The sequence below is a fragment of the Alexandromys fortis genome, unplaced genomic scaffold, assembly GCF_014885135.2.
Source record: "Alexandromys fortis isolate MF-2015 unplaced genomic scaffold, M_Fortis_MF-2015_v1.1 scaffold_82, whole genome shotgun sequence".
NCBI lineage: Eukaryota > Metazoa > Chordata > Mammalia > Rodentia > Cricetidae > Alexandromys > Alexandromys fortis.
Window position 1 is genome coordinate 7,024,199 of NW_026067963.1, and position 14,805 is coordinate 7,039,003.

Below are 14,805 nucleotides of genomic sequence, written 5' to 3' on the forward strand. Positions count from 1 at the left end.
TAATAAATAAATAAATAAATAAATAAATTTATATATAAAAAAAGTAGCAATACAGACATTTTACTACACTCAGTGCTTTGCTCAGCCATCGTCGGAGAGCTTCCTCCGGTGGCAGATGGGAACAAATACAGAGACATTATGCTGTGAGTGAGACCTTGGAAGACTTAGCCCTAGAAGGGGATAGCTTCATCAAATCCCTCCCTTCATGGCTCAGGAAACCCCACTGAAGAAGAGGCAGGAAAGTGTAAGAGCCAGAGGAGATAGATGACACCAAGAAAACACAGGCCTTCTAAAGCAATATGATCAAAGCTCATATGAACTCTGAGGCTGAGGTAGCATGATGGAGCCTGCATGGATCTGTGTCATGTCCTCTGCATATATGTTATGGCTTTGTTGTTTTTATGGGATCCTTCAGTATGTGAATGAGTGGGTCTCTGTCTCTTTCTTTTTTAAAATTTATTTTTATTTTGCGTGCATTGGTGTTTTGTCTGCCCGTATGTTTGTGTGAGCATGTCAGAGCTACAGACAGTTGTGAGCTGCCATGTGGATGCTGGGAATTGAACCCAAAGAGCAATCAGTGTTCTTAACCACTGAGTCATCTCTCCAGCCCGGTGTTGTGGGATATTTGCACACTGGAAAGACGTATTGCTGTGACTGGGGCAATACAAAGCTGAACAGCCAATAGCGAGGCGGGAGAGATCAGAGGGACTTCCAGGCGGAGAGATCCCTGGGAAGAAGGTGGGGTTGCCACCAGACACTGAGGAAGCAGGATGGGCAGTACAAAGTAAAGATAACCAAGCCACATAAAAGAACGCAGATTAAAAGATACGGGTTAATTATAAGTCCTAAGAACCAGTTAGAAACTAGCCTAGGCTAAGGCCAAGCTTTCATAATTAATAAGTCTCCATGTCGTTCTTTTGTGATCCGGTAGCCAAAGAAAAGTCTGTCTACAGCGCGGGTCTCTGTTTCTTGTGCCTTGTCTTGGGTTCTTTTCCTTCCATTTGTTTCGTCTAATTACAATGTATTAGTTTCTGTTTTATTTTACTTTTGTCCCTTAGAAGCCTGTTTGTTTTCTAACGAGAAAGAAAGTGTGTGGATCCGGATGGGAGGGGAGGTGGGGGATGGGAGGGGAGGTGGGGAGAAACTGAAAGGAGGAGAGGGAGGGGAAACCGTAATTAGGATATATTGTGTGGGGGGGAAAATCCATTTTCTTTCTTTTTCTTTTCTTTTTTATGGTGTTTGTTTGTTTGTTTTTCAAGACAGGGTATCTCTGTGTTACAGTTTTGGCTGCCCTGGAACTCGCTTTAGGTGTGTGCCACCATTGGCGGGCAACAAAATCCATTTTCAGTGAAAGGAAGAAAAAAATTAAAAAAAAAAAAAGTTTAAGATTATTGTTAGCTCCATCGTGAACTCAAGGGCAGCCTAGGCTGAGACCCTATCTCAAAGGCAGGGTTGAGATGGGGGGCCATCTGATGACTCAGAGAACAAAGCCATAGCCACATCAATCCAGCACCCTAAACTCCATCTCAGGAATCCAAAGGTGGGAGGGAACAAGCTCCACAATGCTGTCCCTTGACCTCCGCCATGGGCAATGGCACACAAGGCCCCTCTGAAAATCACAAAACAAAGCTGTACAAGAAAAAAAAATTTAACTGATTACAAGGAATAAGTATCTTTATTTTTCTATCTAACACCCAAAACTGTTGAATAAATACATAATGGGAAGTAGTCTCAAACAAAAATATTACAATCAAATCCTAAATTCCTACACTTATAAACCAGAAAATGTGTTTAAGAAAAGACATGTAGGTTAATGGTTGGGAAACACAATATAAGGGCTGGAAAGCTGGCTCCATGGCTAGGAACACTTCCTTTTCTTACAGAAAACCTGGGTCTATTTGCTGGAAAGATGGCTCAGAAGCTGAGAGCACTGGGTATTCTTCCAGAGGACCCAGGATCTATTCCCAAGATCCACACAGTGGCTCTTGTAACTCCATCTCCAAGGGATCCAATCCCCTCTGACCATGTGATCTGGGTCTTTCCACACCAATCATGAATCAAGAAAATGCACCAGAGGCCAATCTGGGGGCAATAGCTTGTCAACTGAGAGTCCTTCTTTCTAGATGACTAAAACTAGCCACCATAACATGTACACATAATTGGATACTGCCCAGGTGCACTCAGTATCCATGCTACTCTAAAATGCTGCTCTAAGGAACCAAGCAGAAAGATGTTATAATATATTTATGTTGATGATATATGTCCGCTTTTTACCAGAGACTAAGATGAGGTGAGACAAGGAAAGCTTCTGGACACTAAGGAACTTTTAATCATGTTCCCATCTCTCAATCAATACGGCAACTTGAGGGATGGTAGTGGTAGGGATGATCGAATCTAAGGCTTCCACACGATAAGTAGGGAAATCTACCAGTTAAGTACTTCAGACCAGGTAGGACAAACTGACAGCTAAAGATGCCACCTTTTGCATTTATACGTAGGATCCCTATTTAACACTCCAAGCTAGGAGACGATCCTAAAAGTATGAAGAAATGTAAGTCAAAACAGTAACTGCTGGGCTGGAGAGATGGCTCAGTGGTTAAGAGCACCGGCTGTTTTTCCAGAGGTTCTGAGTTCAATTCCCAGCAACCACATGGTGGCTCATAACCATCTGTAATGAGATCTGGCACCCTCTGGCATGTGGACATACATGGAGGTAGAATGTTGCATACATAATAAATAAATAAATCTTTTTTTAAAAAAAAAAAACAAACAGTAACTGCTGAGGCTGGGGAGACGGCTCAGTGGTTAAGAGCACTTGGTGCTTTGCTGCTCTTCCAGAGACTCTGAGTTTGGTGCCCAGCACCCATATAACATAGCTCACAAGTGTCTGTAACTTCAGCTCCAGGGAATCAGATGCCTCTGGCCTCCATGGGCACCTACACTCATGGGGACACACACCTACATATAATTAAAAATAATAAAAGTGAGCCAGGCGGTGGTGGTGCATGCCTTTAATCCCAGCACTTGTGAGGCAGAGGCACGCAAATCTATGAATTTGAGGCCATCTTGGTCTACAGAGCAAGTTCCAGGATAGCCAGGGCTACAAAGAGAAACCCTGTCTTAGAAAAAAATATGAAAGTAATAAATATAGCAAAAACCAGTAATTGGTAAACCTTTAAATATATTTAGTCTTTTCTAACATGTGTGCAATAAAGCATTAAACATTTGCCCTATATCATAAAAGCAGAATCTAGTAAGTTCTAAACTCATCTCTCTGCTGAACACAGTAAAAGAGCTTAACAGAGAAACAACAGAGGTGTAACTGTTGAACCATCCTATAAACACTCGTTATTATGAGAAAAAACACTTTACTTTCTTTACAGATCTGACGTGAAGGATAAAAATGACTGAAAACAAAGCCAGCTTAGTGCCACTTGGCCGCTGCTCTCCCCGGCTGTCACTTCTACACTTGCCTTCCCTGCCCATGGTGCTGGCTACTACTGCCATCTAGCAGCAGACCCAACACAGGAGAACACAGGGCTGACTCGGGAAGGAACTCTAGTCCCCAAACATGTTCACAGTAACAGGTGTTTCTGAAGCTGATTCTGACAATTGAAATTGAACTGAATTTTTCTTGGACGTTTCTCTCTCCCTAGACAAGAGCAATTATTTCCACCACGTGAGCATCTAGACTTTCACGCAACTCAGAGCTCTCTTCAAAACTCCAATCTCATTACTCTAGAGTCTGTTTAAACCCCTACACCTACTTGTCTATGCCACCAAAATTTCAAATATGGGCTTTCCTATGATTTGTTTCTGCCGATTTCAAATCTTACTCATCTAGGCTCACGATCAAATCAGCCCTCCCCAGGGTTATGTAAGCAATTAAGACTGCTGAAGAGAAGAGACTCTCTGCTCCACAAACTGCAGAGAGCTTCACAAGAGCAGCACCCAGGCGGGGTAGGCTTTGCAATGATGTAGTTGCCTCTCAGTTGTACCTGCCTGTTTCTGCAAGTTACCACTTATACTCTGTAAGTGGCCCCAATAAAGGCACTGACTCAGCAAGCTGGACTTTGGTAGAATCATTGCTCTGTCCTTGTGCCCTATTTGGACTGAATAAATACTTGTTTACATCTTCACAGGAAAAGTGCCAGACAATGTGAAGGCTGACCTGGAATTCTAAGCAATCCTCTTGCCTCTCTTGAATGTTGAGACTGACAGGCATGAACTACCACACCCAAACATAATTATTGCTCTTTTTCTTTTGTTTTGCTTTTTCCTGAGACAGGGTTGTTGTTGTTGTTGTTTTTAACAGTCTTGGACACTCACTTTGTAGACCAGGCTGGCCTTGAACTCACTGAGATCCACCTGCTTCTGCCTCTCAAGTGCCACCACTGGCCAAACATAATTATTTCTTGAGTACAGAAAACAAAAAAAAAAAAAAATTATTCTGAGACAAAGTCTCAGCATGTAGCCTTGGCCAACCTAGAACTCACTATGTAGACTAGACTGGCCTTGAACTCACAGATATCCAGCTGCATCTGCCTCTCAAATGTTAGGATTAAAGTCACCACATCTGACTAACAAAATTTTTAATAATGATAAATATCATAATAATTATTTTGTGTTTCTGTATGAACTACAGGTAAATGACTGTATTTTCCAGCCATCAACATTCTAGTGGGTAAATGTGTTAGGCAGTAAAATATTTTTCCAACAACAGAACCAGAAAAAGGATTGCTACTCTAAGAATCCCACATCCTAGCTCCTACCCATACCTCATGATTCACTTCAACTTCTACTGGCTAGATATTAATCCAGCACAAAATGAATTTCAGCTTCCTCTAGATATCAATATATTGTGATATTCATGCAGCAATAATCATTTGCTAAGTAAGTTGATGTGTTAATTATCTATACTTTACATACTTTTCATTGCTTCTGCCTACTAAAGAGTATAAAACTTCATAAGGACAAGAAACATATTTTTCAGTTCTTTTTTGTTGTTTAGGAGACAGGGTCTCACTATGTAACCCTGGCTGCTCTGGTATTCACTAAGTGTTCCTGACAAGCCTTGAACTCACAATCTTCCTGCCTCTGCTCCTACAAACAGGGATCACAGGTGTGTCACTACAGCTGGCTTCCAATCTTTTCAGACCCGTCATTCTACCAGTCTGTAGCTAACAACCCTACTTCCCGTGAGAGTAGGCAAACACAAACACAAACTGTACTTGGTAGAGGAAAACCAGGAGACAAAGGTAAGAATTACTCACCTATATGTAAAACAATGAAGATTAAACAGGAAGGCTCACAAACCACCCTAAAGCCTCAGAAGAAACAGTCCAATTCCCCTCCCACCTTTTTTCTTCTTAAGAAAGGTTACTACATAAGAAACAAATTGAAATGTAACATATTGATAAACCATCCATAACCACAGCTTTGAGAATGTCAGTAGTTCATGCCAAACTCCTTCATTCTCATAAAACTCCGTGTCTTCGTTTGGTTTACTATTGCTGTGATGAAACACCATGACCAAAGCAAACTTAGGGAGGAAAGGGTTTATTTGGCTTATCTATAGTTCTCTATTGCTGTTCATCAGCAAAGAAGTCAGGACAGGGACTCAAGCAGGGCATCTGGCAGCATGAGTTGATGCAGAGGGATTGGACGAGGTGCTGCTTACTGGTTTGCTCAGCAAGCTCAGTCTGCTTTCTTTCTTATACAGGCCAGACCCACAAAGTACTGGACCGTCCCACACCATTCACTAAGAAAATGTCCTACAGGCTTGCCTACAGTCTGATCTCTGGAGGCATTTTCTCCGTTGAGGCTGCTTCCTCTCCAACAACTCTAGCTTGTGTCAAGTTGACATAAACTAGCCAGCGCACTCCAGGAAGACAGAATTGAAGAAGCTAAGGACCTGGTCAGGATCTCAGTATTACACAGCTCTCTGTCTGCAGAGAACATCAATAAACACTAATGTACTCTACTGGGGGAAACTCAGCAAGTATTCAGAATGCTACTTTTACTTCACAAAAGGATCGGGTGATCTTGAATTTCCAAATGCAGTACTTTATAACATTATATTTTTATGTAAAATACAAGCCTACCCATTAATCATTTAAGATAAAAATAGCCCAATGATTCAGAAATTGCATTATTTGAAAATGGCTCAGAGGACTGTTAGTTTCAAATTCCTTTCTTAGTTCAAAAATACTTTACAATCTTCAAGAGAAAGTTTAGAATACCTTCAAAAAGAATTCAGTGCTACATTAAGGCTAGTAGCATCACAGGTAGGGAAAAAATAAGAAAAAAAATAGCTTCAACATTCATTTTCTCTCTTCCTTACTTGAAAAGAGATTGCTGCTATGCATGCTAACAACTTTAAGTCTGATTAACACAGGACTAAGGATCCAAGGAGAAGGGCTCTAAAGAGAAATCAGAACCAAGATAAAAAGATTTGACAGCAGCCAAGAAGTATAAACATGGGTGAGGGAGAGACATTTGCTTCAGTGGTGTAGTCAACAGGGCCTCACTGAGGCTCACACAAGCAGTTAATTAAACTCACTGGGACTGGCACAGTCATAAAAATGGGGGTGGGTCTAGCTGCAGAGAGGAAGGGGGTCTAGAGGTGTGGGGCAAGAGAGGACAACGGGGGGAGTTAAATATGGCATGGCTATGTATATGAAAATGTCATGATGAAATCCATTAAGTATAATAACTAATATATGCTCACAAAAATAAGCCAACACAATAGGAGATGAAGGCACCATTTGGAGAGGAATTGGCAGCATTACAGAAAACAGGAGCTGGGGCTGGAGAGATGGCTCAGAGGTTAAGAGCACTGGCTGCTCTTCCAGAGGTCCTGAGCTCAATTCCCAGCAACCACATGGTGGCTCACAACCATCTGTACTGAGGTCTGGTGCCCTCTCCTGGCCTGCAGGCATACACACAGACAAATATTGTATATATAATAAATAAATTAATTAATAAATAAATATTTTTTAAAAAAAGAAAACAGGAGCTGGCTTTATGGGAAAACATCTGTATGAGATTTACCTTGGCTTACTTTTGAGGGAAGGTGACTATCAGCAAATCAGATCTTCCCCAACCCTGTTTTTTTACATTCCCAATTGTTATTTACCCGTTCTTTCATGTGCATCACTGCTGTAACATGCACTGAATCCATGTCATGTTTGTATTTTACTTTTTTTTTTTCTTTCAGTTATTTACTTGGTCTTCTGAGACAGAATCCTATGGGTCCTGTCAAACTTGTACTCAAGTTCTTGGGTTACAGGTGTGCACTACCACATCTGGGTGTTACCTCTGCTGCTCCCAATTTATATAACTAAGTGCAGTAGAGTTTAAAAGGTAAGGTTAAACTGAACACGATAGCACATTTGTCCAGGACCAGGTCTTGAAATCCCACCAATCCCTGAGCTTTCCCCAAAGGCAGGTTGCAGAATCCCACCAATCCCTGAGGTACCTGGACAGGAAATCCCACCAAACCCTGATCCTGCCCCGGAATCAGGATACAAAAATCCACTAATCCCAAATCACTTTGGAAAGCTCTGCCATGTACCTCCCCCACCAACAAAACAAAACAACCACAACAAAAAAACCTATATAAAAGCCCTGTATCCTGTTCAGTTTGCTGCTGCTTCTCACTCTAGAGGCAGCCCCAGGAGGATCCTTCCTTCCCATTAATCTCAAGAGTGAGGTTTGTGTGCTGTGATACTTTTGATGGAGCAGAGCTAGGCTGTAACAACTTTCACCAGAGCCAGGCACAAGTGTAACACTTTCGAACTGTAACGCAGGGGAAACTGTCCCCTAGAGGAGGGTCGCTGCAACAACTTCATAGGAGAAACCTTCCCCCAGCAGCAGAGTTGTTACACTTGCATTGGGGAAGCTTTCCCTGGAGAAGAGCAGGAAGCCGCTACACTTTAAGTGACTCTGTTATATAGAAAGACCCAGGCTCAATCAACAAAACAAAATAAGTAAAAACATCACCAATTTTGAGATATAATTAAAATTAGTAGGCCAGAGAAACAGTTCAGTGGGTAAAAGTGCTTGACACCAAGTCTGGTAACCTTTGCCCCTAGAATTCATATGGTAGAAGTAAACTGACTCCCTCAAGTTGTCCCCTGACACACAAAATAAAATATGAAAATAAATAACCAGCCACCCTGCTATTTATATCACATTAATAATTAATATCATCAAATAAAGTCAAGGGGGAGTACTTTTATTCAATTAACAGTGTTTGTCAAGTACCGGTTTAAGCCCTTCAAATATTCACAACATCTTAAGAAGTGCTTATTGCTATTCAACTTCACAGCTGGGGAAACTGAAGCATAAACAGAGCAGTTAAAAATAAACAGACCAAGGTACAGAGACAGCAAAGACAGATACAGGGGTAACCCAAGCAGTTTCACTAAAATTCTGTGTTCTTAGCCACTGGCTCTGCTGCACTCAAGAAATGTAAGTTCTTTTTTCTTGTTGTCTTTGTTTGTTTTGAAACAGAGTCTTATTACGCAGCCCTGGCTGGCCTGGAATTCACTACCTATACCAGGCTGGCCTTAAACTCCAAGATCAGCTTGCCTTGGCCTCCAGAGTCCTGAGACTATGCGCCACCACACCTAGCCAGAAATTTTTTCTTCAGACAGCAAGGGGTTGGAGATGTAGCTCTGTGGAAAGTCACTTACTCAAACATGTGTGAGGCCCAGTATTCCACCACCAACCAGCATGTCTAAAAGGTCAAACAGTAGGAGTGGGGATGTAGTGAAGTGGTAGTGGGATGGATCATCTAGTGTGCGTAAGACCTTCAGTTCAGTCTTCAGCAGCAGGAAAGAGCGAGCAATCGAGAAAGAGCAAGAGAGCAAGAACATGCAGTTTGTGCATGCGAGTGTGCGTGTGTGTGCGTGTGTTTGTGTGTGAAAGAGAAGAAAGCTGAAGCAGGATAACAAGTTAGAAGCCAATCTGAACTACAGAAAGTTGGTCAAATAAATAATCAAATAAGTAGAGATTCTAGCCATCATTTATTTCAACATACACCCACTTAAATTTTTTTGTTGTTATTGTTTTATTTTGTTTTGTTTTTCGAGACAGGGTTTCTCTGTGGTTTTGGAGCCTGTCCTGGAACTAGCTCTTGTAGACCAGGCCTGCCTCTGCCTCCCAAGTGCAGGGATTAAAGGCGTGCGCCACCACCGCCCCGCCCATTTAAATTTAATAGTCCTTGAAGACAAGTGTCTTTTCCCTCCTTTCCTTTGCCCAACATTTTAAATCTTAAAAGCCTGCAAAAATTATTGAAATGTTAACTATTAAATAACTTTTTCAAACTTAGAGAAAGATGAACACCCAGTGGCTTTCAGAAAACATCTGGAAAATGCAGTAGCCTTCTTTTATTCTTTAATCCTGTACATCGTTTAACAGGAGGCATGGGAACCGCTGTGATGTGTAACTTGAAGGAATACAAGGTTTGTAACTGTCCCTAGACCAAGTATGATTGCAGTGAGTTGATGCCAGAGAGGGAAAAAGGAAAGGGCTCCTGGATCAACAAGGACCTGCTCGGACCTGCTTCAGAAAGCCTTCCTACCCCATCGTCTCACTACTTCCCCCTCCCTTTACTTCAGGGACTGATTCCAACACTCCAGAGGCCGAAGCAGAAGGATATTGAGTTCAAGGCTAGCCTGGGCTACAAAGTAAGGCAATGTTTCAAGGAGAGAGAAAATAGGAGCTTGAGGGTGTAGCTGTTTGTATGCGACTAGCATGTACAAAGCCTTAGGTTCGCCAGGCAGTGGTGGAGTAGTTTTATCCCAGCACTTGGGAGGCAGAGGCTGGCGGATCTCTGTGAGTTTGAGGCCAGCCTGGTCTACAGAATGAGTTCCAGGACAGCCAGGGCTACACAGAGAAACCCAGTCTTGAACAAAAAACGAGAGGGGGGGGGGGCTAAAGGTGGGGCCTATTAGCATACCAAAGCACTTGTTGGCCTCAACATAGCAAGTTCCAGTCTCCTCTCAGCTTCCCCCCCCCCCCCCCCCCCCCCCCCCCCCCCCGCCGTCCCCTATACTAAACCCCAACTTTGCTTCCCTTCCCCCCATTCCTATGTAACCCTGACATTTTGGTCATGCTTTCTCTCTCCCCTTTGCCTTCTTGGCCCTCCATTCTCTTCCTCTCTGGCATCCCTATCTTCCCTCCCCCCAGGTCTGGTTCAGTCTACTAGTCATGTATAGTCTACTGCCTCGGAGTGGTCACGTCCTCATTTCATTCACTGCTCAGCCAGGACACAGAAAACTGTAATGGCAGTTTCTGACTGTAAGCCCAGACTTCCTCGGAGGAAAGGGGAGCAGCTTTTTGCTGTGGACCCAACACCAGCATGGATCACTAGCATCAGCCTCAGAGGGACTCTTGAACAATAGACATCTAAACAACAATTGAGACTATTCATTTGGTTTTGGTTTTGACACAGAGCTTCCTTATGTAGTCCTAGCTAGCCTAGATCAGGTTGGCCTTGAGCTCACAGAGCGCCTGTTATGCTGGGATTAAAGGTGAACCCCACAGTGCCCAGCACAATGGAGAATTTAAAGGATTAAGAAACTAAGGACTCCTTGAGGGCAAGTTATAAGTAGGTGGCTAAATGAGCTGCTGCCTTAGCCAACTGCTGGCACAACAGATCAATAGCTAGGCCTCCAATCAGGTTAGTTATTATGTAACCATGCCAAAGACTTCTAGCCAATGAAGTACGAAAGAAAATAACACGGGCCACTTCTAGGTCTGATCCACGAGAAACTTCTCTCATGCATGCTCCTCCTGGTCCTTTCCCCTCCTACCAAACCAAACACAACTCTTTTTTTGTTGTTTTGTTTTTCAAGACAGGGTTTCCCTGTGTAACAGTTCTAGCTGTCCTGGAACTAGCTCTTGCAGACCAGGCTGGCCCTGAACTCACAGGGATCCACCTGCCTCTGCCCCCCAAGTGCTGGGGTTAAAAGCGTGCGCCACCACTGCCCAGCCCCAAACACAAATCTTTATTAAGTTTTTATATAGTGAATGCCTATCTGGAGCTGGGTTTTCATACATTTACTCCAGTGTATCTATACTTGTAACTACACATGTAAACATGTCTCTCAAAAACTGAATTCTAGCAAGAGATGTCTTTGTGTGAAGACGGGATAACTCTGAAGTCAACAGAGTTGCTGTGTTTTTTTGTTGAGACCAGAGGGGACCCCGTCGGTCCAGTTCTCCATAAAGCCTTCTGCAAATCGTTAGGAGCAACAGGACCCAGAGGTTTGAAGTAGCTGGGTTTTGTTGTTAACTGTTGTGGCATGGGGTCTCATGTGCTCAGGCTGCCCTCTAACGCGCTGTGCAGCTGAGACTAGGCCTTGAACGCTGGCGCTTCCGGCTTCCCTCCTACCCTCAAGAACCTGCCTTCCCTGTGCCAGGCACTACCACTCCCAAAAGACTGGGTTGTCAGAAGAGCTGATTCCCATCACCTAAGATCATGATACTTAAAGTGGGGGATATATACAAACCTGAAGTTATCTGACTGAAGTAAACTGGGAAAGAAGCCCGGGATAAATCATAACCTTTCCCAAGAACGGTAATGTTGTGATCTCATAAATAAATAACTCAAAATGGCATCAATCAGAATCAATGAACTGACTGCAAGTCACATGAATTCTTAAGGTAGGTTAGAATCCAGTGGTAATTCTCTACATAATCGATTCTAGTTTTACAGCAGAGGACTATCCAGTTACCTCTGTGTTCAAGAGCTGCCCAGCTCTCTCACAGCTCTCTGGAAGCCTATCCTTTCTCTCTTAAAATCCCTACTGCACATTCAGTTCTGGCACAGGGTTATTTGTGCATCAGAGCCTTTGTGGAGGGCTGAAAAATGGCTCCCAAAGATACTTAAGTCGGACCCACCTCCTAGAACCCATTAGCACTCCTCATTATGACAAGAAGGTTTAACATACCTTCGCACAGCATCCTGAGACAGAGAGAATAATTTCTGACTATCTGGGAAAGCCCTACATGCCGCAAGTTTCCTCAGAAGAGGGAGGGGTGGAGACTCAGTTACAGAGGTAGATGATGATGGGAGCAGCCAACCAAAGAAGACTGTCAGGAGCTACACACTGAGTCTAGCAGGATGGTCCATACGTGAAACCCCTGCACCTGGAAGCCTAATGCAGGAAGGTTACCATGCATTCAAGGCCAGCCAGGGCTATAGGGTGGAATGTCTTTAAAAGGCAAAAAGAGTTGTAGGCTAACAGATACAGTCACTAGAAGCTGGAAAAGGCTAGAAAAACACATAAGCCTCTGAGATGTCCAAGAGGCTTCAGGTCCCTGATACCTTGACATTAGCCTCGTAAAATACTTTAGAGCCAAGTTGAAAGCTAATACGTTTGTGCTGCTTATTTTTACCAGTGTGCACGTGTCTGTGAATGCCTGTGTACTAGTGCCTGAAGAGGCCAGAAGCAGCTTCAGATCTTCTGGAGGTTTTTTGTTTGTTTGAGGCAGGGTCTCTCTTTGCAGCTTTGGCTGTTCTAGAACTTACTAAGTAGATCAGGCTGGCCTCTACCCATGCCTCTGCCTCCAGAGCGCTAGGATGAAAGTCATGTTCCACCATATCCTGTGCAGAAAGCAGTCATTGAATCACCTCTCCAGCTTCACATTTATGCTTCCCCCCCCCAACATGGTTTCTCTGTGTAGTTCTGTCCTGGCTGTCCTGGGGCTAGCTCTTGGAGACCAGGCTGGCCTTGAACACAGAAGCGTGCTGGGATTCAAGGTGTGTGCTACCATCCAGCTGCTGTCTGAAGTCACTAAGTATAGTAGTAATTTGTTAAGCAGCCATATGAAACCAAGAAGCCCTTCCAAAAGCTGAACAGTAGTCAGCCATGGTGGCTTATGAGGAAGGAGGATTAGACTTGAGGCCAGCCTAAGATAAACAGTGAACTTAGGACAGCCTAGGGAACAGTGTGAGAATGTCTCAAAAACAGGGCCAGTGAGATTACTCATCTGACCTACATTCGATCCCCTGAACCTACTCCAAAACTGCACTGATGGGAAGTGAAAGAAAAGTCAGCAAGTAATGCAGGCTTACTTTTGCCTTAAATGTTATAGAATATCTAAGGTAAAAATACAAACCAAACATTGCTCACTTTGTTCTCTGGACAATAAATACTATCCTGAACCCGGCAGGCTGGGAAATGGTCCACACGGAGGTATCTCACACAGTGTTACCAGGCTGCATGTTTGTACAATTCTAGCCGTGCTGATGCTGTTATACCAACAGAAACAAGCAGATCTGAGACCAGTAACGTATACTTTAAGTCCATTTCTCATTGGATTATCACAATACTAAGAAGCAATTTATTATAACTGATTTTAATCGTGCAATTGAAGAAGCTGACACTCACACAAAATATATTTTTTTCAAATGAAGATGAGCATGCAGACAGCATGTACTTCTTGAGTGTTTTTTGTTGTGAGTTAGTTGTGTGTGTGCGTGTGTGTGTGTGTGTATCTACGTGTGAGACAAAGTTTCCCTAGGAAGCTTTGGCTGCCTGGCAACTCAAGGCATCCTCTTGCCTCTGTCTCCCGGCCAGTGCTGGGATCACAGGTGTGCACCATCACACCGGGCCAGCACCAAGCTCTGCAGATAGGTGTGTGAACCAGATGCCACGACACACGGAAGTCATCGCATAGAAGCTGGCATCACGGCATACAGTGTATTCCTTGGCTTTGCTTCCTAAGTGAAAATCTGCTTTCTGACAGCGAAAGAGGCAAGAGCCAGAAGTGGGTGTGCAGTGAGTGCAGGAAGGGCAGGCATGAGCGAGCAGGGGCTACCTATCCGTCATCGACCACACAGCCTGACACTCAAGAGACCCACTCAGCCTCCCTCGCGCGCACGTGCTCCGCGCTCCCGCACCGCCCGCTCCTCTCCGCGCTCCCCGCCCAGAGCTTTCCACGCGCATCCCGCGCGGCGGCCGCCGGTCGAGAGAGCTGTCGCCCATGATAGTCACCCCGCCCGGCCCAGCAGAAGGTACCTCTGAAGCAATCCCCACACTGGCGCTGGAGAGAAACCACGCTCTGCCCACGGCCGTCCGGATCCCCGCCCTCCTCCTCTGATTGGAGAAAATTATAGAGGAAGCCGAAGCGGATTGGTCCACAGCAGAGAGGCGGTCCACAACCGCGGGCGCCGAAGAAGCAGGAGCAACGCGGCTTCGCTCGCTACCTTCCGATTGGACGAGAACAGGAAGCCTGCGCATGCGTGATTCAGCCGAGGGGGGCGGAGCGCCGTACAACACCGCCCCCTAGGTCGGGTTAACGGAAGTCGCTGCCACCCAGCTTCCTGGATGTGTGACCAATAGACGACAAGAATAACGTGAGTTCTGCCTTTTCATGCGGATGTGGCTTTACCGGGTTCTTGAAGCTGGGGTTTCCAGTATTTCCTTGGCTTCCTCAGACTGGAGAAGAAAGTTCTTACGCAGACTAGGGGACTCATCCTGAGAGTGAGGCAGGATTTGGTAGCCCCGAAGTCACCACGTGATCACAAAGCCTAGCGGCACAGGCCGGTATGAATGAGTGGTACCCGACTTTCAGGCCCGCACGGGTATAACGGAAGGTGACAGGAGCTCTCCCTTTGTCAGGGATAAAACAGTTATTGAATCTGGAGGTAGTTTTGCTTCGGGCCCAGGAGACTCTGTCCATGATGATCCGGCCCTGTGTCATCCATGCCTTGCTTCGTTGTCGGTTTTTAAATTTATTTTGATAAACCGTAGTGGAGCCCATGGCATCTGCCTCTACCAGCAGGAG

General features: G+C 44.5%; 1 protein-coding gene across 1 annotated transcript in view; it reads right to left on the reverse strand.

The window, feature by feature from the left end:
• Positions 1 to 14,197, reverse strand: part of Wdr89 (WD repeat domain 89) — a 40,227-nt gene extending 26,030 nt beyond the window's left edge. Inside the window, exon 1 of the mRNA XM_050153728.1 lies at positions 14,037 to 14,197. The gene's annotated coding sequence lies outside the window, so the exon portion shown is untranslated. The remainder of the gene's footprint in view (positions 1 to 14,036) is intronic.
• Between the last annotated feature and the right edge of the window lie 608 nt (positions 14,198 to 14,805).